The sequence below is a fragment of the Aegilops tauschii genome, chromosome 7 (assembly GCF_002575655.3).
Source record: "Aegilops tauschii subsp. strangulata cultivar AL8/78 chromosome 7, Aet v6.0, whole genome shotgun sequence".
Taxonomy (NCBI): Eukaryota; Viridiplantae; Streptophyta; class Magnoliopsida; order Poales; family Poaceae; genus Aegilops; species Aegilops tauschii.
The window spans coordinates 100,967,657-100,990,562 of NC_053041.3; positions in this window are offsets into that span (position 1 = coordinate 100,967,657).

Sequence of the window (22,906 nt, forward strand, 5' to 3'; positions counted from 1 at the left end):
TACATGGCGAAGATGTTGACGCTGCTGCTGCGGATGATGATTACATTGCTTTTGTCATATTTGCCTGTCAGAAGACGTTTTTCTATCTACTATGTGAAATTGTGTTTGCTATGACAACTGAAACCTGATGAACATGTTGTTTAGTATTTAGTTGTGAGAACATCACTTGTTATGTATGCTGATTTGTGTTTGGTGATTGTATGACAACTAAAACATGATGACATTGTTGTTTAGTTGTACTCATATTTGGCTGTGAAACTTGAATTAATGACATAGTTTGCTGTTGGACTGCAATTTGCTCGACGTCTTCGAATGAGAACAAAGCTGACCCGACAGGGCCTCTGCTATTTATTTATTTATATGAGCAAAAGGGGATACCCCCTGATTTCCGTTAATAGAAATCATTAGATGTTCACAACACTACGCCCAGCCTGCTACACAGGTTTCATTCATTACTAGTTTCAGCAAAGTGCTCATGTCGTAGCCACTGAATACATCAAGAGTGCTACATACACTGCAAATAAAGAGACAATCATCCTACAGAGCACATAAATTTTGCCCATTATCTTCACAAGCTCTTTCGTCTCCTCATTGCTGTCAAGGCCGTTTAGCAGCTGTTGCTTGCCCATGATCAGAGGAACTGCATCTTTAACCTTCTGCTCTGCATCTTCCTCTTCTGTCGTTCCTTCAGTTACTTGTCCAACACCCCAACCTGCTAGTATTGGGATTCCTCGGCTAACCAAATAATCAGCGTAGTTGCATTCCCCCACATCAGCAACTTCCCAGAAATACAAATCACATGAATCTTCCCTTTTCTGCACGAATCAAATTGGAAGATCATCAACCAAACTATGAAAAAAATCAGCAACTGAACGCAGCAGAACAACACTTAAACATATTATTACCCCATGATTCGGGCATTTGTAGAAGACTCGGCCAGGGTTGCCGATTGTGGTTGAGACGCGACGGATGACTCTGCGTGATTTGTAGCAGTGGCACCACACCAACGGCAGCGGGTTGCGATGAGCAATCGGCTGCGGTGCACGTGCCGGCGGGGGTGTGATGAGACCCATAGGCGATGGTACGGGTGACGACTTGGCGCATATCTGGTTGTTGCCTGCTGAAGAGCAGGTGGACGAGCAGCCAGCGGACATGGTTGTTGCGGCCAGAGCTTCTGATGCTAGGCAGAGTAAGTAGAGAAGAGGAGAAGCGAACGTTGGATATGTCAGTTTCATTACTTGCAGAGTAGCATAGCACCATATATAGTCATAGTCTAGGTTTCGATTCGAACCAGCTACAGGAGGGACCTCCTTGTTTTGCGAAAAAAATATTTCTCCACCTGACAGCTGGGACCCACTGGCTGTATCTTCGCACGGAAGGAAGTGCCTCCTTGTTTTGCGAAAAAAATTATTCATCCCGTTGACAGCTGGGACCCGTCAGATTTGGTGACTGACTTGTGGGCCTACTAAGCGGACGTGTACGCACAGCTTTGTCAACTTAATCAACAAATGATTCTAGCAGCTGGACCGTTGGATGTTAATCCAACAGCCCTGCTCCTTCTTCAACCTCTGTTCTTGCTCCTGTCTCCCATGGGCGGCACCACGGCTGTGCTGCCGCGCACCCGAACCAGTGAAGTTTCCCACTCCTCTCCATCTGCGACTCCACTACCCCGTCTTCCCCATCTCCGGGTCGTTCCAGTCTGGGTGCGCTCGGCACGGTGTGGTCAACGTGGTCAACAACCGAGAGTCATCGGAAGATGACAGTACGTGAGAGGCTGACAGTGGGGACGCACCACGCCAATGGACGCATGCATGCAACGGAATGCGGCGAGGTCAATGTGGTCAAGGAACGACTTCCATCGGAAGTATACTGTACGTGGAGAGTCTCAGCTAGGTCCACGGCCGCAGCAAGTAAGTGCCTCCTTATTACGCGGAAAATAATGATTCCTCCAACTGACAGCAGGGACCACTGGATGGGCCACCGTATTTTGCGAAAAAACGTTTGCCCCCTGACTGTTGGGACCCACCTGACGGGCCACCTTATTTTGCGAAAAAAACGTTCCCCCCGCTGTCAGCTCGGACCCACCGGAAGTGCCTCCTTATTATGCACACAAAAATGAATACTCCCCCGGCTAGCTGGGACCCACCTTGGTGGGAGGCTGACTTGTGGGCCTACTAAGTTGACGGGGACGAAGGGCTTTGTCAACTTAGTCAATATGAACGATTCTAGCTCCAGTGACCGTACGATGTCCATCCAACGGCCGTAGTGCTTCTTCAACCTCTGGTCTTCTTGCTCCAGCCGCCCAAAGCAGCGCCGGTCGTGCCGCATGCTCCTGCCTCCCGTGGCCGGCTGTGCTGCCGCGGAGGCCTCACCGCCCCCTACTATTCCCACCGCTGGCCAGGCCCTGCGGCGACGGTAGCCTCACACCGCAGCCGAACCAGTCAACCCTCGTACTCCTCTCCGCGCGGGCTTCCACTGCCGCGTCTTCCCCGGCTCCGCGTCGTACCCTTCCTAGGCCTCGCCGTCGTCCACCGCCGTGGTGCTCTGCGCGCGGCGTGCTCAACGTGGTCAAGGAACGACTTCCATCAGAAGAGTACTGTACGTGGAGAGGCTGACAGCTGGGTCCACGGCCATAGCCCAGTTTTTTGTGATTTGCCAAGTAAGTCGCTTTGTCAGGCCTGTTGGGCTGCAAATCTTTCAAGACGAGGAGAGCTTTCATTCGGCTGGCCGAGAAAATGGCCCATCGGTAATGAGAAATGGGTTGTACATTTTAAAACACATCAAACCGGCAATTAGTTTCAAATATCTTTTTTTCATTTCGAGATTTTAAATTGCATTAATTTTTATGCGTGGAGAATTTGTTGGATTTTATATTGATATACATTTATTTTTAAAATCAGTTTGAATGTGAGTCGAAATTTCGGGATTAAAAACAGTTCAGACCGCACCGAAATATGCAAAATTTCGTATAATTTTTTAACCGTGGCCACAATATGGGTTGTAATGCTAACAAAAATAATATGGGCTCCAAAAAAAACCTTAATAATTAGCAAATAGGCTGTAAATTATTAGAAATAATGGCAGATGGGCCGTATGCTGTTTTCCACAGATTTGAGGCTTTCCTAAAAAAAGGTTGACGCACAAGCAGTGACTGTTGCATGGCCATCCAACGGCCGTCGTGCTTCTTCAATCTCTGCTCTTCCTGCTCCAGCCGCTCAAACAAGCGCCAGCGGGACTGCCTGCTCCCTCCTCCCCGCGGCCGGCTCTGCTGCCGCGCAGGCCTCACCGCCCCACCGTACTCCCATCGCTGGCCTAGCCATCACTCTACTCACCCACACCTACTGTTATTCTCCGGCGACGGCAGACGAACTAGTAAACCCTCGTACAGTCGTACTCCCCTCCGCGTGGGAAACAACTGCCGAGTCTTCCCTGCCTCCGTGTCATTCCCTTCCTAGGCCTCGCCGTCGTCCACCGCCCTGGTGCTCTCGGCGCGGCCTGCTCAACATGGTCAACGACTCTGAAGTGGACTGTATGTGGAGAGGCCGTCAGCTGGGTCCACGGCCGCACGCAAGGAATGCCTCCTTATTACGCGCAAAATAATGATTCCTCCACCTGACATCAGGGACCCACCGAAAGGGCCTCGGTATTTCGCGAAAAAATGTTATCGCTGCTGACAGCTCGGACCCACCAGCTATATCTTCGCACGCAAGGAAGTGCCTCCTTATTACGCACAAAAAAAATGAATACTCCCCCTGTTAGCTGGGACCCAGTATAGTGGCAGGCTGACTTGTGGGCCTACTAAGTTGACGGGGACGGAGGGCTTTGTCAACTTAGTCAATATGCACGATTCTAGCTCCAGTGACCGTACGATGTCCATCCAATGGCCGTAGTGCTTCTTCAACCTCTGGTCTTCTTGCTCCAGCCGCCCAAACCAGCGCCGGTCGTGCCTCGTGCTCCTGCCTCCCGTGGCCGGCTGCGATGCGACAGAGGCCTCACCGCCCCTACTACTCCCACCGCTGGCCAGGCCATCCCTCTACTCACCCACATCCCCTGTTATTCTGCGGCGACGGCAGCCTCACACCGCAGCGAACCAGTGAACCCTCATACTCCTCTACGCGTGGGCATCCACTGCCGCGTCTTCCCCGGCTCCGCGTCATCCCCTTCCTAGGCCTCGCCGTCGTCCACCGCCCTGGTGCTCTCGGCACGGCGTGGTCAACGTGGTCAAGGACCGGCTTCATCGGACGTGGACTGTACGTGAAGAGGCTGACAGCTGGGTCCACGGCCGCAGCAAGGAAGTGCCTCCTTATTACATGCAAAATAATTATTCCTCCACCTAACAGCGGGGACCCACCGGACCGGCCACCCTATTTCGTGAAAAAACGTTTGCCCCTGACTGCTGGGACCCACCAGCTACATCTTCGCACGCAAGGAAGTGCGTCCGGGCAAAAAAAACGATTCACCCCCTGACTGCTGGGACCCACCAGCTACATCTTCACAGGCAAGGAAGTGCCTGACAGTCAGGACCCACCTGGTCGAAGCGTACGTAGCGTTGTCATTCTGGTCGCGAACGTGTATGTACATATATACTGGTGGATGTAGAGGCACGCACGTGTCGTAGTAGAGGTGCGTACGTGTCGTAGTAGAGGCGCGCACGTAGCCTGTACACGTACGTACAGCGGCATGGGTGCAAGAAAGAAAATACGGCCACGTATGTGTACATACGGGCGGGGTCTCGAACGCCTACTCGCGCATACGTACGGCCAGGGCTCGTGTACATGGCTGGGTCGGAACGGAGAAACAACGTCGTCGTCGTGTTCATGGGGAGGCAACGAAATGCGTCGTGTTCATGGGGAGGCAACGGAATGCGTCGTGTTCATGGGGAGGGGTGTGGCGTACCGCAAAACGGAGGAAACGGACCTCCTACGGTCGAAACGGGGGTCCTGTTGATCGGGAGGAGTGTGGCGTACCGCAAAACGGAGGAAACGGACCTCCTACGGTCGAAACGGGGGTCCTGTTGATCGGGAGGGGTGTGGCGTACCGCAAAACGGGCGAAACAGACCTCCTACGGTCGAAACGGGGGTCCTGTTAATGGAGAGGGGTGTGGTGTACCGCAAAACGGATGAAACGGACCTCCTACGGTCGAAACGGGGGTCCTGTTGATCGGGAGGGGTGTGGCGTACCGCAAAACGGATGAAACGGACCTCCTACGGTCGAAACGGGGGTCCTGTTGATCGGGAGGGGTGTGGCGTACCGCAAAACGGACGAAATGGACCTCCTACGGTCGAAACGGGGGTCCTGTTCATCGGGAGGGGTGTGGCGTACCGCAAAACGGGACTCCACGGGATACTGTTCATCTCCACCGTCGACCTCCTCCAGCCTCCACGGGCTACCGTCGACCTCCTCCAGCCTCCACGGGCTCCTGTTCATCCAGCCTCCACCGCGCGCTACTCCACCGGCTACTATTCAACCACCCCTCCACGGGCACCCCTCCATTGTCTACTGTTCATCCAGCCCTCCACACCACGGGGTCCTATTCAACCACCCCTCCACGGGGACCCCTCCACCGTCTATGTTCATCCAGCCCTCCACCACACCACGGGGTCCTGTTCATCCAAAGGCAACGCCACCGCTCACTGTTCATCCAACCCCCCCCCCCCCGCAACGCTCACTGTTCATCCCAGAGGCAGCATCGATCGGCTTCAGTTAGCAGCAGTAGCGAAGGAATCGCTCGATCGGGTTAGTTAACAGCCATCGGTAGATCGCTCGGGTTCAGTAACGCGTAGCCTGCAGTGCAGTCGCTCAGGTTCAGTTAGAGCCCAACGCCTCACTCGGGTTCAGTTTGAGCCAACGCCTCGCACACACGCGTGTACGTGTACGAGAGAAACGCGCATCGCTCGGCCCCCGACCTCCCACCGTAACTGGGAACTCCCGAAATTTTCCTCGCCCTCGCTTCTACCATGGTTTTTTCTGTCATGGATGGCCCAAAGAATGTCATGCAGCTGCGTCTCCGGCCCGCCCAGGACGAAAAGCCCATTTTCTGTCATGATTTTTTGTCATAGAAGTAGGAGCCCACCACATCTATGATGATACCGGGTTTTGTCACAATTATCGTCATAGAAGTGTCATATGTATGACAGAAAAAAAATTCGTTCGGCCCAAAATGTCACGGATGTGTCTTTTTTTTGTAGTGATAGACTGTAAGTTATTCACGGGGAAACCCTTATTGAGCGTGTTTGCGAGAGAGAAAGAGACAGTGTGCGTGTGTGATATGTCTAGAGACTGAGGCAATGATAATAGAATCTTTGTGTCTATGTGTGTGGAGGATAGAGAGAGACATGTACATGGGGCTTTGTGTTGTGTAACGTGGAGACACATAGACATAATCAGAGAGTGAGTGTGTGAGATACACATGCGGGCATGGGGAGAGATGTGTGAGTTAGAGAGATGGATAATTTTGATGTGCATCTGAGCTAGAGACGGGAGGTATATACATATCTAGAGCTGTAGAGAATATGCAAGGTGTGTGTCTTGAAAGAAGGATCCAGATAGCTAGATGGGTGTTTGTGCGTGTTTGTGTGTGTTTGTGCGCATGTTTGTGTGTGAGAGGGAGTGTGTGTATGTGGAGTAGAGAAACCACTAATGATGTAAACCTAGTATAAGGGAAGGGGGAATGGTGTGACCTGTGTGTCAAAGAGAGACAAAGGCATGTGTAGTAGCGGGATAGAATGGGTGCGGGCAGGGAGCAGACTATTTGGAAGAGACATCGAGTGTGTGTGGGAGAGGGGGTGAGAGCGAGCGAGCGCGCGCGCGCAAGAGAGAGAGAGAGAGAGAGAGAGAGAGAGAGAGAGAGAGAGAGAGAGAGAGAGAGAGAGAGAGAGAGAGAGAGAGAGAGAGAGAGAGCTAGCGATGGAGAGAGAGAGAGCTAGCGATGGAGAGAGAGAGAGAGGAAAAGAGGGGGGAGGGGTCGTTTGTGTCCATAAGTGGCATATAGATAGGGAGACAATGTTGATGTTGTTCGAAATTGGCCTATGTAGGGAGACGCAAGGGAAGCGAGTCATCGTGTGTGTGATAGGGACTTCATGACAGATCAATAATAGATGGTGTAGAGAACAATGTGCGAGATTGAGAACGATGATACATTAGGGAGCTATGGAAAGAGTCACGTCATATATGTATACAGGGAAGGAGCTGGGCGGGTCAGAACGAGGAGAGTGGTGCACAAGGAGACAAAGTGTGCTTGTTTGCAGTGGGGGTGGTGTGTGAGGTGAGTGTGCAAGACCCACATAACTAGGGAGATAGACGTTTGGGGGCGACGTTTTGTGTGTATGAGAAAGATACACTCTACATAGTGCGTGTGCTTGGGAAAGAGAGATGCCGGGAGATCTGGAGAGTGGGGGAAGAGATGTGTGCTTGCCCAAGAGACAAAGTGATAAGAGACCTATATTGGGGTCCGGACTTTAGAAGAGAGGGGGGTGTTAATGTGCTCGTGTGTTCGTGTCTAGGGGAGAGAACGGCGTGTGTGGGGGGGCGTCGGAGGGTTTGGTGGTGGGGGGGTTGGCTTCAGATAATGAGTTAGGTGCCTATATTTGAGGGACTTTAGCGTAATTGAGATATATATGGTCAATAGTGTGTGCACTCATGGTTGATCAATTTGTTTCACAGTTTGGACTATAAGATAATGATACTTTTGAACATGCGTGATATACCTTGATGTACCAGAATTACAAACCTAAGATTCGAATTTTGGAATTCAACTCCATCATTAGCTTTTGTAATTCATTTAAACGGAGGTTCATTTTTTAAGCCGGGATTTCGTGATTTCAAATTCATATATCAAACCTAGAGATATACACATACGGGCATGTTCAAACTTTATAATCATCCACTTTATTCATACACATACACGTTTTTTGCTTTTGCCATCATATTTAGGACAAACACATTTGGAATTTCATTTGAATTAGACCGTATGATGGTATTTACTTGTACTAGCTCAATGATCCATATTTGAATTGAATGGACAATCTAAGTATCGAGTTGGGACATTGATTTTCAAAACTTGCACTTTTTTTGGGTGCAAAACAAATAAATTCTCGGCAATGATATCATAGTCAGTCATACAAGAGCAGAACACTTATAATTTCAGGTGCCAAAAGCTTTCAAACTTCCCGCTCACATCGAAATATCTCGCGCCCGAAAGTTTAGACCTGCGATATTCCTGTTTTACCCCTGCCACATGAACGGAAAAGGGCTTCTTTGGTAACTCCATTGTTTTCCCCACTTTGCCCAAACATTCTTCCCCAAAGCACCTCCCCTTCCCTTCCCCGACCCCCCCCCAACCACGGCAAGCCGCCGAATCTAGTCGTCCACCGCAGCGGTGGACCTCACACCCCGCCGGATCTACCTTCCGCACCTTGGAACCCCCAACTGCCAACTCAACACTTCACCAGAGCCGCTTCACCGACTGGCTTGTCCACCGCTCCAGATCTCCTTGACCGCCATCATAGTCCACCGCACCGGATTTGCTTAACTGGCGCCCTCGTCCACCACAATGTAGGCCCTTTACTGACTCACTCGTCCGCCTCATCGCTGGCCCTTCATATAAGCCCTCGTCCGCCTCATTGCTGGCCCTTCATATAAGCACTGTACACCACGCCCGCCGAAGCCTTCGTCCACTACACCGGACCCGCTCCACAGACGCCATATTCAAATCCACCGGCCCTGCTTTACTGACGCCGCAGCCTCATCAGGTTATTTCGATTTGTACTCCTTCGGTTTTTCTCTTCTTTATCATGCAACTGTTCACTTACCACACATGAGCTTTCTTGTATGTCAACAGGCGCCACAACCGAAGCACCGGAGCCGCTTCAGCAACGGCGACTGATAACCCACAAGTATAGGGGATCGCAACAGTTCTCGAGGGTAGAGTATTCAACCCAAATTCATTGATTCGACACAAGGGGAGCCAAAGAATATTCTCAAGTATTAGCAGTTGAGTTGTCAATTCAACCACACCTGGATAACTTAATATCTGCAGCAAAGTATTTAGTAGCAAAATAATATGGAAGTAACGGTAACGATAGCAAAAGTAATATTTTTGGGTTTTGTAGTGATTGTAACAATAGCAACGGAAAAGTAAATAAGCGAAGAACAATATATGAAAAGCTCGTAGGCATTGGATCAGTGATGGAGAATTATGCCGGATGCGATTCATCATGTAACAGTCATAACATAGGGTGACACAGAACTAGCTCCAATTCGTCAATGTAATGTAGGGATGTATTCCGAATATAGTCATACGTGCTTATGGAAAAGAACTTGCATGACATCTTTTGTCCTACCCTCCCGTGGCAGCGGGGTCCTAATGGAAACTAAGGGATATTAAGGCCTCCTTTTAATAGAGTACCGGACCAAAGCATTAACACATAGTGAATACATGAACTCCTCAAACTATGGTCATCACCGGGAGTGGTCCCGATTATTGTCACTTCGGGGTTGCCGGATCATAACACATAGTAGGTGACTATAGACTTGCAAGATAGGATCAATGTCACGACCGGTTTTCCAATAAAAATATTTATTGAGAAACCAATCCCTTTTACGGACCAGTAGAGAAGAATCCTTCTCACTGGTAGACAAATTCTTGATCATAGAAGAAAAACCAGGAGTACTAAATATAATACAAGGTTGAGCGGAGACTGCTCAACAATTTATTACAAGCACGCCAATAATACATAAAGGCGGATAGGGTGGCATAACTACTAACTCACAATAAAACGGTGGGGGATATGTCACAGCGAAGTGGGTGACATGACTCCTGAAACTAACAGCTCTTCGAGCGTCGGAGTGAGGCTCGAGGATACTTATTGTGGGTGGCGGAAGCGTATATGATACAAGTGACCAATATCCAGGATCGCACGGGACTGACTGGGACTCCTCTAGGCGTCGGACTCACTATCAAACTCTTCATCCATGAGATCGCCTTCGTCAACATCTGGCCAAATCAACAAGCCAGGTGAGTACTATGAAAGTACTCGCAAGACAGTTCGGACATAAGATATAACAAATGTAAACATGATGCATATGAACAGATTAACAGAGCGCACTCAGACACTGAGATAGCAATGCATGGGAAAATAAAAGGGAAGTCGGGCGGTAGTCCTCCCGAAATCCAAATGTAATACTAAAGGCCAATCGAGTGTCTGAATGACTCCTCGAAAGGATACAAATGAAATAACAATGCCGCAGTCGGGCGTCAAGGCGACACCACATAAAGGGCTTATAATGGAATATAACTGACAGTGCGTGCCACAGTCGGACGTCTGGGCGACATCACGTAAAGGGCTTATATCAAAAGTAAATAGCGGGCATGCCACAGTCGGACGTCTGAGCGACATCACATAAAGGGCTTATATTGAAAGTAAATGACAAGAGTGCCACAGTCAGACGTCTAAGCGACATCACATAAAGGGCTTATATTTCATAACTTAATATTTCAGCAGCTCATGAATTTAAATCATTTCAAGGGAATATTCAGGTACGAGATAAATAAAAGGTTAGTCCATCCACAGGAATAACAATTCAAACGGGTATACCACTCAAGCTTGTTCACCGGGGATTTACCACGAGGACTGACATAGATATGGATATACTGGCCATGGTCCTTGACCATGGGCACGATGATTCGGAAGGATTTGACTCTGCAGAGTTTGTACTATTTAACCACAGCCAACGGATTTCAGTAGTCACAAGGGACTAGTTCCGTTTACGGTGTTTTAGGAGAAACACATCTAACCAGTACACACCCATTCAACATTCCGATGCCAGGAATCACCCTCGGCAACGTTCAAGAAAAACTTTGAGACGGGGAGGCTACAACCTCGCATAGCATGGGATCAAATTTATACCGCGCGCTCTAAGGGGTGCCCCCCTCTCGGTCCCAACCGGAAACACCCATGCCCCCTGACCGGATGACTGGCTTTAATCCAGGGCCATGGAACCCTCATCCCGGCCCCTCTATTTGGTGTGTACAAGGAAAGAGGTTAACAACTTACTAAACCGTATTCTTTGCAGAAAACATGTGGCAGCACGAAAGGGGGAGAACGGTAATGTGGCTCAGTCCACGTTAACGTCGGAGTTTATTGGATGACGAAGACTGGCATGCTACAACAATACCATCTTACTACCTTTCATGTCACCACATGATCAGGTCATCGCTCATCAAAGATCACGGTATCTTCGGAACACACGGATAGTTGCCTTGCATGCAACGTAATACTCACCGATGCTCATATGCCATGCACAACCATTCAAGCAAACATGCAAAACACCTATCATATCAAAGGTTCAAACATGCTTGCCTGGTTCGGAGAAGTCGGAGTCTAGCTCGGCGAAGTTCGCGGCTCCGTCACCTCCTCCGGAACCTACGGTATAACGAAACCGTATACTAACGTGAAAATCGTTGCGTGCATAAAAATTGTTTCAAAATTTTTCCAAATAAATACTATAAAAAACTAGACAAAAATACAAGACTGACAGAAAAAGAATCAATCAAAAATCATCTTTTATTAAAAAGATATATGGGTTTTAGTCCAAGGACTGGTCTGTGATGAAACAGAAAAGATCCAGGGACTTGTTTGAGAAAACAGAAAACGGTTCGGAAAGAAATGCGCCAGCCCAAAGAGGAAGCGCATTTTGCCCGAAGGCGCCACCAGAAAAAGGTTCGAAGGGGGGGGAAGAGAGAGGCTGACGGGGGGTCCCACCCGTCAGGTTTAAAAACCCCAATGGAGCTCGCCGGCGCCCGAAGGCTGCGGTGGTCGCCGGCGTTGAACCACGGCGAGGCAGAGAGATCGGAGGGTACCAATAGGTTTAGGGCGTTCTTCCGCGTCGGTGGGTGGTGAACTTGGCCGTCGGAGAGCACCACGTCGACGGCGACACTTTCTCCGGCGGACGGTGGTTCGGGCGATGGTGGAGTACTCCGGTGGGTGCTGCAAACTCCAAATGTAAGTGCGGGTCAGAAGAGTGGATGTACTAGGAGGCTACTGGCAAGAGCTGAGGGGTAGGGGTGCACGCACGGGGGTGAATCGAGCTGGATCCCGTGGCGGGTCGAGGCGGCCAGAGTTGGGGAAGAAGGCTCTCTCGGGGCTCTTCAAGTGGCTTGGCGTGGTATTGGTGGAGTGCAGAGGTGGTGTGGGTTCGAGTTCGAGCTCGGGGCCTCCTTTTATAGGCGATCCGAGGGGGTGGCCGTGAACGGGATAGCTCCGGCGAGCGATTAGGGCGAGGCAGAGGTTGTGCAGGGAGTTTAAGCGGCTAGGCACCATCAGGGAGGATCACTGGTGCCGTTCCCCCGCTAAACCTCGGTCGGGCTAGGCGTAATGCGCCGATCCTTGACGGGGCGGCCGTACGGGCACGGCGGCGGCAGGGAGCGTGCTCCGTGCCTAGCAGTTCACGACGAAGGACCGCAGCGTGCACGGGTGAGTGGAGGGCCACGCGGTGGCCTTTGGTGGCTTGGGCGGCGCTGGACGGCGCCGTCCAACGCTGCGCCTCTCTCTGGCAGCCGCAAAAGCCGCTGCTGCCGTCGCTCACACGGTGGCGCACCTCCTCCTGCTCGTCGCCGACGCCCGCAAGCCTCCAGGCGATCGTGTGGCGCAGGGGATAAGAAGGAAGCACAGGGCGCACGGCGACACCGCGGCCACTGGTGAGATCGAGAACAGGTTCTGAAGAAAACGACAGTGCTCACTGAAACTGTTTCTCTGAATTTCTGAACATTGACAGTAACAGTGCCCATCAGGTGTTCGACGAAATGATTTGGCATGAAGAAAAAAATTCTGGAGCTGGGACTTGGTGAGGTGACCTCTTAATGCATCCAGAGGCTGCCTGAATTTTCTCAGATTTTTAGGAGGAGAAAACAATTGAATTTCATCAAATTTGGCAAATATGGTCCAAACTTCCAGTAGGCACAATTCGAAATATTTGGACTGGAGACCAGTGGATCTTCATGGATCTTGGTTGAGGGCTCTAAGGACTATCTAGGGAAATTAGTTTGGAGGCAAAACTCAAAGTAGAAAGGGTAGCTCCTTTGTAAATCTCCAAGAGCCAAAGTAGAGGGCAGAAATTATTTTTGATGAGAAATAAATGAAAGAAGAATCATGGGGAGGTTCAAACTACTGGATTTTGAAGTATATCATGATCCAAAGATGGGGAAAGGCTTTTGGGAGGGGATTTCCACTTAGCTCATGGCAAGAGGGATTTTTGAAAGGGGAAAGGATCATTCCAAATGCCATAGGGCTATTTAAAAGATTTTCAAATATATTTTCCAAATGAAAAACATTTGAGCCAACATGAGATGAAAAACCTCCAAGACCAACAATCAAGTCTAGGATGAAACCAAACAAAACATTTGTCTTAAAAAAGGAAATTTTTGAGAGGGAGAGTTCTTTAGAAGAAAATTTAAATACCCTCCTCAAATCAAATAAAAGATTTTGATAAAACCAAAATAAAAATTTTGGGTGTCACAGCACCTACCCCCTTAGGAAAAATCTCGTCCCCGAGATTTCAGCTGATCCTCAAATAGATGTGGGTACTCTGCCTGAAGAAAATCTTCTCTTTCCCATGTAGCTTCATCCTCGGTGTGATTGCTCCACTGAACCTTCAAAAATTTAGTTGTTTTCTGTCGGGTCCTCCTTTTAGACTCTTCCAATATCTTTACTGGCCGCTCTCTGTCGGTGAGGTCTGGTTGCACATCAATGCTTTCATGAGATACATGCTTCTCCGGGTTGCTCACACATTTCCTCAACTATGAGATGTGGAACACGTCGTGGACGTCTGACAGCTCTTTGGGTAGGTCTAGCTGGTAGGCTACTGTGCCTCTTCGTGCAATTATACAGAAGGGTCCAATAAATCTCGGGGCTAGATTCCCCTTAATTTTGAACCGTTGCAGGCCTCGCATAGGAGACACTCGTAGGTATATGTAATCACCGGGTTCAAAGCTGACCTCACGATGTTTTCGATCGTAATAGCTCTTCTGTCGGCTTTGGGCTGTCTTGAGTCTGTCCCGGATCTGTTTAACTTTCTCCTCGGCTTCCTTGAGCATGTCTGGGCCGAAGATACGACTGTCACCTGTCTCTGACCAATTTAGTGGGGTACGACACCTCCGTCCGTACAATGCTTCAAAGGGTGCCATTTGTAAGCTGGCTTGGTAACTGTTGTTGTAAGCAAACTCGGCATATGGCAAACTTTCTTCCCAGCTGGATCCATAGGTGAGCACACAGGCTCTCAGCATGTCCTCTAGGATTTGGTTTACGTGTTCCGTTTGTCCATCCGTCTGAGGGTGGTACGCTGTACTGAATGCTAGTTGCGTGCCCAGAGCTTGTTGTAAGTGATCCCAAAATTTGGAGACAAATTGAGTGCCTCGGTCGGATATTATAGTCTTTGGGACTCCATGCAAACAAACTATACGGGAGAGATAAAGCTTGGCTAGCCTTTGAGTGGAGCAGGTTGTCTTCACGGGGATGAAATGTGCTACCTTGGTTAGCCAATCTGTGATGACCCATATGGCATCATTTCCGCGTTGTGATCGAGGTAGTCCGACGATGAAGTCCATTCCAATTTCATCCCATTTCCACTCAGGTATCCTGTTTGGCTGTAGCAGCCCTGCTGGCTTTTGATGCTCGGCTTTAATGCGCTGACATGAATTGCAACAAGCAATGAATGCGGCTATATCCCTTTTCATACCGTGCCACCAAAATCTTTCCTGAATGTCTTTGTACATTTTGGTTCCTCCAGGGTGGATCGAATATGGGGCGGTGTGGCTTTCGGTTAGGATTTGTTGCTTGAGTTCCTCAATGTTTGGTACGCAAAGTCTGTCCCCGTACCATAATATTCCTTCATTGTCTGTGACGAACTCTGTAGCCTTGCCAAGGCTCATCTTCCTCCTTATACCTTCGATGCTGGGATGTCCATGCTGAGCCTTCTTAATTTGTTCCATTAGGGTGGGTTGTATCTCCAGATTTGATACATTGCCTTCAGAGACTAACACCATGTTGAGTCTAGCGAACTCCTGCTGAAACTCAGGCCTCAAGTTCTGTGGACTGTCGTTGCCCGGGCTGGGGTTCTGACTAAGAGCATCTGCCACTACATTTGCTTTCCCTGGATGGTAGTGAATGCCGACATCATAGTCCTTGACCAATTCCAACCAGCGTCGTTGGCGTAAATTTAGCTCTGGTTGTGTGAAAATATATTTAAGGCTCTTATGGTCCGTATATATTTCACAACGATTTCCCAACAGAAAGTGCCTCCACTCTTTGAGTGCATGGATGACCGCTGCTAGCTCCAAGTCATGAGTTGGATAATTTTCCTCATGCTTCCGTAGTTGCCTGGAAGCATACGCGACGACTTTGCCGTCTTGCATCAATACGCACCCGAGGCCCTTCTGGGATGCGTCACAATACACTTCAAAACTCTTGTGTATGTCTGGCACAATCAAAACTGGTGCTGTTGTTAGTTTCTTCTTGAGCTCTTGGAAACTTTTCTCGCACGCTTCAGTCCATACAAATCTCTTGTCTTTCTTGAGCAACTGTGTCATTGGTTTTGCCACAGTGGAGAATCCTTCAATAAATCTTCGGTAATATCCAGCCATTCCTAGGAAACTCCGCACATCTGTCACGTTGGCTGGTGGTTTCCAGTCAAGTATGGCTTTGACTTTTTCTGGGTCTACGGCCACGCCTTCTTGGGTCAATATATGGCCTAGAAAACCAACTTGTCTTAGCCAAAATTCACACTTGCTAAATTTGGCGTACAATTGATGTTTCCTTAATTCTCCCAATACGATTCTGAGATGTTCAGCATGTTCTTCTGGTGTCCCTGAGTATACCAGAATATCGTCAATGAACACCACAACAAATTTGTCCATAAATTTCATAAACACTTTGTTCATGAGGTGGACGAAATATGCAGGGGCGTTTGTCAGTCCAACGGCATTACTGTGAACTCATATAATCCGTATCTGGAGGTGAATGCTGTCTTAGGGATATCTTCTGTTCGTACTTTTAATTGATGATATCCCGACCTTAAATCAATTTTTGAGAACACCTTGGCTTGTTCGAGCTGGTCAAACAAATCATTTATCCGTGGCATCGGATATTTGTTTTTGATGGTGACCATAGTGAGAGCTCGATAGTCTATACACAATCTCAGTGTCCCATCCTTTTTCTTGGCGAATAATACTGGCGAACCCCAAGGTGAGGAGCTGGCTCGAATAAATCCTTTGTCCAGTAATTCCTTTATTTGCTTCTTCAATTCTACCAACTCTGAGGGTGCCATTCTATAAGGTTTCTTATAGATGGGAGTGGTGCCAGGTGCTAGTTCAATGCTGAACTCTATCTCTCGGTCTGGTGGCATGCCTGGTAGTTCTTCAGGAAATACATCGGGAAACTCGCACACCACTGGAACTTTTCTCAATTCTGAAATGTCTATTTTGTTCAACTTTGGTTGCCGTGACCGTGGTCTCTCCTGGGCTGTAACTTTTATTGTCTTGCCTTGATGATGAGTGAGAATCACAGTCCGATTGAAACAGTCAATAAATCCTTTGTTGGTGGTCAACCAGTCCATCCCTAGGATGACATCCAGTCCTTTATTTTCCAACACGATGAGATTAGCCTGAAACTTTAGTCCTTCGAATTCAATAATCACTCCTTGGCAGTAACTCTGAGTGATCTGCTTATTCCCGGGGGACTTGATGATCATAGATTTTTCCAAGGGAAGTATCGGAAAACCATGTTGTAAAACAAAACTCTTCGAAACGAACGAGTGAGAAGCTCCAGAATCAAACAAAACCGTGGCAGGTATTGTGTTGACAGGGAACGTACCGAGTACGATGTCTGGGGCATTCTGTGCTTCTTCCCTGGTCACATGGTTCAGGTGACCCTTCCTGTGGTTGTTGTTGGGATTGAAATTGTTGCGCTTGGGGGCTGGATTTTTCCCACCATTGTTCGGCTTGGGGGCCGAGTTCCTTGGTTTTGGGCACTGTTTGGCATAGTGCCCTTCCTCTCCACAAGCATAGCAAGTGACCCCTGGACGGTATGTAAAGTCCTTGTCCCTGGAATGAAACTGTCTGGTTGGCCTAAGAGCAGTAGTCGTGGATTTTCTCGCTTCACTCCTCTGAGCATCAGTCTTGCTTCGGTTGTTGCGAGCAAGAGTCGTCTTGTCCCTCTTTCGCTTACGAATATCCTCCAGACTGCGGCGCTCATTCTCCAAAGTAATGGCCTTGTCAACCAGAGTTTTGAAATCTGGGAAAGTGTGTACGACCAGTTGGCATCTTAGTGCTGGCGCCAGGCCGTCCAAAAACTTTTCCATCCTTTTGTTCTCAGTCATATGCTCATCGTAGGCATAACGAGATAGCTGGGTGAACTGACTGTTGTATTCCGTTACTGTCATGCCTCTCTGCTTGAGGTCATCAAATTCCCTTTTCTTGATTTTTATGATGCTCCTGGGGATGTGTGCCCCACGAAAGCCTTCCTTAAACTCTTCCCAGGTGATGTTATGTTCACTGGGATGCATGTGTAGGAAGTTCTCCCACCATGTTGCAGCTGCTCCAGTGAGATAGTGAGGTGCATAAAGCACCTTCTCATGATCATAACATTGAGCAATAATCAACTTTCTTTCGATGTCTCGAAGCCAATCATCGGCTTCAAGCAGCCTATCAGTGTGAGCAAACGTTGGAGGGCGTGTCTTCTGCAGTTCAGACAACTTGGAGTGTGGTTGGTATGGCTCACGGTGATTTCCCATATTGATGACGTGATTCATCATTTCTTGGTGTTGCTGTTGGCTTTGTTCGAAAAGGCGGCATACTTGAGACAAGGCTGCCTCGCTGTCCTGTTGACTAGACTGTCCCTGAGTGAAGTTGTTGCTTGTCTGTGTTCCATAAACTTCTTCTGGTGGATTTGGCATGGAACGAGTCCACGGACGAGACATTTTCCACTCTGGGGTATTATTTTGCAAAATTTATGAGAAGAACTGTGTGGCACAAGGGAAATCTTGCAAAGGCAAAAATTTAAAAGACCTCAAGATTTTTTTCAAGAAAACATAAACGATTTCGCACGGAGAAGGACTGCTTAGCACATATCTTACACGCGATACGCAAACATACGATACATCACTCAGGATGTGTGTACACACTCCTGACATGTTATTAAGGCTAGCACACTCCTCCGGGATCCTACATGATGCGCATACAATTACTACAACTAACTTACATATAAAACATATCATACATGCAGGCACATCGCGCGGCGACTAGGCGTACTCAGTCGGAGATGGTGAAGATGTCCTTCCCCTTGCCGAGGGCAAGACCCAGCGGTGCAGGAGACTCAACCTCCACCTCCTCCCTAACCGGTTCTAGGCGCGTAGCACTGCGCTGAGGTGATGGCGCAGGTGCGACAGGCGGTAGTGCGGGTGCGGCAGGCGGTGCAGCTCTGACTGGAGTAGGAGCAATGACCCGGTCGAACTCCTCAGTGGTAGGCAGACGGCGAGCGGTGGCCAAAATGGCAGGTGAATAGGACGCTGAGGACGAGACGAACGTCAGTGGCGGTGCCATGTGGAGAAGCTCCTTCCTGCTGGCAGAACCGCCCCGAACTAAGTCCATGCGGGCAGCCACAAGATCGTCCACGAGGTTGTCGAAATCTTCCTCCAGAGCTTTGAGATACTCAACAAGCATCTCGATAGCCTCATCTCGCTCTCTCCTATGGCAGGCGAATGCATAGTGACAAGTATATGGCACATGGCATGGGAGGTAGCGGTAGCGACGAGTCTTCATCGAAGGAAGAATGTCCCGAAGGCGAGCTATCGCCTCACGGACAGCCATCTGCATGGCATGCCTCTCCGTAGGCATGGCCCTTCCCACAAAACGGAAGTGGCGAGATGCAGAACGTCCTCCCTTGAATTGCACCACGGCCTAGTGCATAGACACGTCGTCGCTGAGCTTGTGCTGGTAAAGCGTGGACTCCGGACGAGTCGCTGGCCCTATCGCGAGCTTGGTGATGGAGACGAGGAGTTTGACAAACCCCTAGGGCAAATTAGTGAACACCCGAGTCTCGCAGTTGCTGCCAGCCATCTACAAAAGTAGGCAAGAATTCTGAGTAGTCAAATCATAAATTTATGATGACCAACAAAAAATAGCTACATTTGCAAAATGCTGAAAAAGCACTAAAGACGCTAATAACCGATTAGCGATCGCACCTAGTGGCTTCCTACAGTCAGCCTGGCTCTGATACCAAGCTTGTCACGACCGGTTTTCCAATAAAAATATTTATTGAGAAACCGATCCCTTTTACGGACCAGTAGAGAAGAATCCTTCTCACTGGTAGACGAATTCTTGATCACAGAAGAAAAACCAGGAGTACTAAATATAATACAAGGTTGAGCGGAGACTGCTCAACAATTTATTACAAGCACGCCAATAATACATAAAGGCGGATAGGGTGGCATAACTACTAACTCACAATAAAACGGTGGGGGATATGTCACAGTGAAGTGGGTGACATGACTCCTGAAACTAACAGCTCTTCGAGCGTCGGAGTGAGGCTCGAGGATACTTATTGTGGGTGGCGGAAGCGTATATGATACAAGTGACCAATATCCAGGATCGCACGGGACTGACTGGGACTCCTCTAGGCGTCGGACTCACTATCAAACTCTTCATCCATGAGATCGCCTTTGTCAACATCTGGCCAAATCAACAAGCCAGGTGACTATTATGAAAGTACTCGCAAGACAGTTCGGACATAAGATATAACAAATGTAAACATGATGCATATGAACAGATTAACAGAGCGCACTCAGACACTGAGATAGCAATGCATGGGAAAATAAAAGGGAAGTCGGGCGGTAGTCCTCCCGAAATCCAAATGTAATACTGAAGGCCAATCGAGTGTCTGAATGACTCCTCGAAAGGATACAAATGAAATAACAATGCCGCAGTCGGGCGTCAAGGCGACACCACATAAAGGGCTTATAATGGAATATAACTGACAGTGCGTGCCACAGTCAGACGTCTGGGCGACATCACGTAAAGGGCTTATATCAAAAGTAAATAACGGGCATGCCACAGTCGGACGTCTGAACGACATCACATAAAGGGCTTATATTGAAAGTAAATGACAAGAGTGCCACAGTCGGACGTCTAAGCGACATCACATAAAGGGCTTATATTTCATAACTTAATATTTTAGCACCTCATGAATTTAAATCATTTCAGGGGAATATTCAGGTACGAGATAAATAAAAGGTTAGTCCATCCACAGGAATAACAATTCAAACGGGTATACCACTCAAGCTTGTTCACCGGGGATTTACCACGAGGACTGACATAGATATGGATATACTGGCCATGGTCCTTGACCATGGGCACGATGATTCGGAAGGATTTGACTCTGCAGAGTTTGTACTATTTAACCACAGCCAACGGATTTCAGTAGTCACAAGGGACTAGTTCCGTTTATGGTGTTTTAGGAGAAACACATCTAACCAGTACACACCCATTCAACATTCCGATGCCAGGAATCACCCTCGGCAACGTTCAAGAAAAACTTTGAGACGGGGAGGCTACAACCTCACGTAGCATGGGATCAAATTTATACCGCGCGCTCTAAGGGGTGCCCCCCTCTCGGTCCCAACCGGAAACACCCATGCCCCCTGACCGGATGACTGGCTTTAATCCAGGGCCATGGAACCCTCATCCCGGCCCCTCTATTTGGTGTGTACAAGGAAAGAGGTTAACAACTTACTAAACTGTATTCTTTGCAGAAAACATGTGGCAGCACGAAAGGGGGAGAACGGTAACGTGGCTCAGTCCACGTTAACGTCGGAGTTTACCAGATGACGAAGACTGGCATGCTACAACAATACCATCTTACTACCTTTCATGTCACCACATGATAAGGTCATCTCTCATCAAAGATCACGGTAACTTCGGAACACACGGATAGTTGCCTTGCATGCAACGTAATACTCACCGATGCTCATATGCCATGCACAACCATTCAAGCAAACATGCAAAACACCTATCATATCAAAGGTTCAAACATGCTTGCCTGGTTCGGAGAAGTCGGAGTCTAGCTCGGCGAAGTTTGCGGCTCCGTCACCTCCTCCGGAACCTACGGTATAACGAAACCGTATACTAACGTGAAAATCGTTGTGTGCATAAAAATTATTCCAAAAAATTTCCAAATAAATACTATAAAAAACTAGACAAAAATACAAGACTGGCAGAAAAAGAATCAATCAAAAATCATCTTTTATTAAAAAGATATAAGGGTTTTAGTCCAAGGACTGATCTGTGATGAAACAGAAAAGATCGAGGGACTTGTTTGAGAAAATAGAAAACGGTTCGGAAAGAAATGCGCCAGCCCAAAGAGGAAGCGCATTTTGCCCGAAGGCGCCACCAGAAAACGGTTTGCAGGGGGGAAAGAGAGAGGCTGACGGGGGGGTCCCACCCGTCAGGTTTAAAAACCCCAATGGAGCTCGCCGGCGCCCGAAGGCTGCGGTGGTCGCCGGCGTTGAACCACGGCGAGGCAGAGAGATCGGAGGGTACCAAGAGGTTCAGGGCGTTCTTCCGCGTCGGTGGGTGGTGGACTTGGCCGTCGGAGAGCACCACGTCGACGGCGACACTTTCTCCGGCGGACGGTGGTTCGGGCGATGGTGGAGTACTCTTGTGGGTGCTGCAAACTCCAAATTGAAGCGCGGATCAGAAGAGTGGATGTACTAGGAGGCTACTGGCAAGAGCTGAGGGGTAGGGGTGCACGCACGGGGGTGAATCGAGCTGGATCCCGTGGCGGGTCGAGGCGGCCGGAGTTGGGAAGAAGGCTCTCTCGGGGCTCTTCCAGTGGCTTGGCGTGGTATTGGTGGAGTGCAGAGGTGGTGTGGGTTCGAGTTCGATCTCGGGGCCTCCTTTTATAGGCGATCCGAGGGGGTGGCCGTGAACGGGATAGCTCCGGCGAGCGATTACGGTGAGGCAGAGGTTGTGCAGGGAGTTTAAGCGGCTAGGCACCATCAGGGAGGATCACTGGTGCCGTTCCCCCGCTAAACCTCGGTCGGGCTAGGCGTAATGCGCCGATCCTCGACGGGGCGGCCGTACGGGCACGGCGGCGGCAGGGAGCGTGCTCCGTGCCTAGCAGTTCACGACGAAGGACCGCGGCGTGCACGGGTGAGTGGAGGGCCACGCGGTGGCCTTTGGTGGCTTGGGCGGCGCTGGACGGCGCCGTCCAACGCTGCGCCTCTCTCTGGCAGCCGCAAAAGCCGCTGCTGCCGTAGCTCACGCGGTGGCGCACCTCCTCCTGCTCGTCGCCGACGCCCGCAAGCCTCCAGGCGATCGTGTGGCGCAGGGGATAAGAAGGAAGCACAGGGCGCACGGCGACACCGCGGCCACTGGTGAGATCGAGAACAGGTTCTGAAGAAAACGACAGTGCTCACTGAAACTGTTTCTCTGAATTTCTGAACATTGACAGTAACAGTGCCCATCAGGTGTTCGACTAAATGATTTGGCATGAAGAAAAAAAATTCTGGAGCTAGGACTTGGTGAGGTGACCTCTCAATGCATCCAGAGGCTGCCTGAATTTTCTCAGATTTTTAGGAGGAGAAAACAATTGAATTTCATCAAATTTGGCAAATATGGTCCAAACTTGCAGTAGGCACAATTTGAAATATTTGGACTGGAGACCAGTGGATCTTCATGGATCTTGGTTGAGGGCTCTAAGGACTATCTAGGGAAATTGGTTTGGAGGCAAAACTCAAAGTAGAAAGGGTAGCTCCTTTGTAAATTTCCAAGAGCCAAAGTAGAGGGCAGAAATTATTTGTATGAGAAATAAATGAAAGAAGAATCATGGGGAGGTTCAAACTACTGGATTTTGAAGTA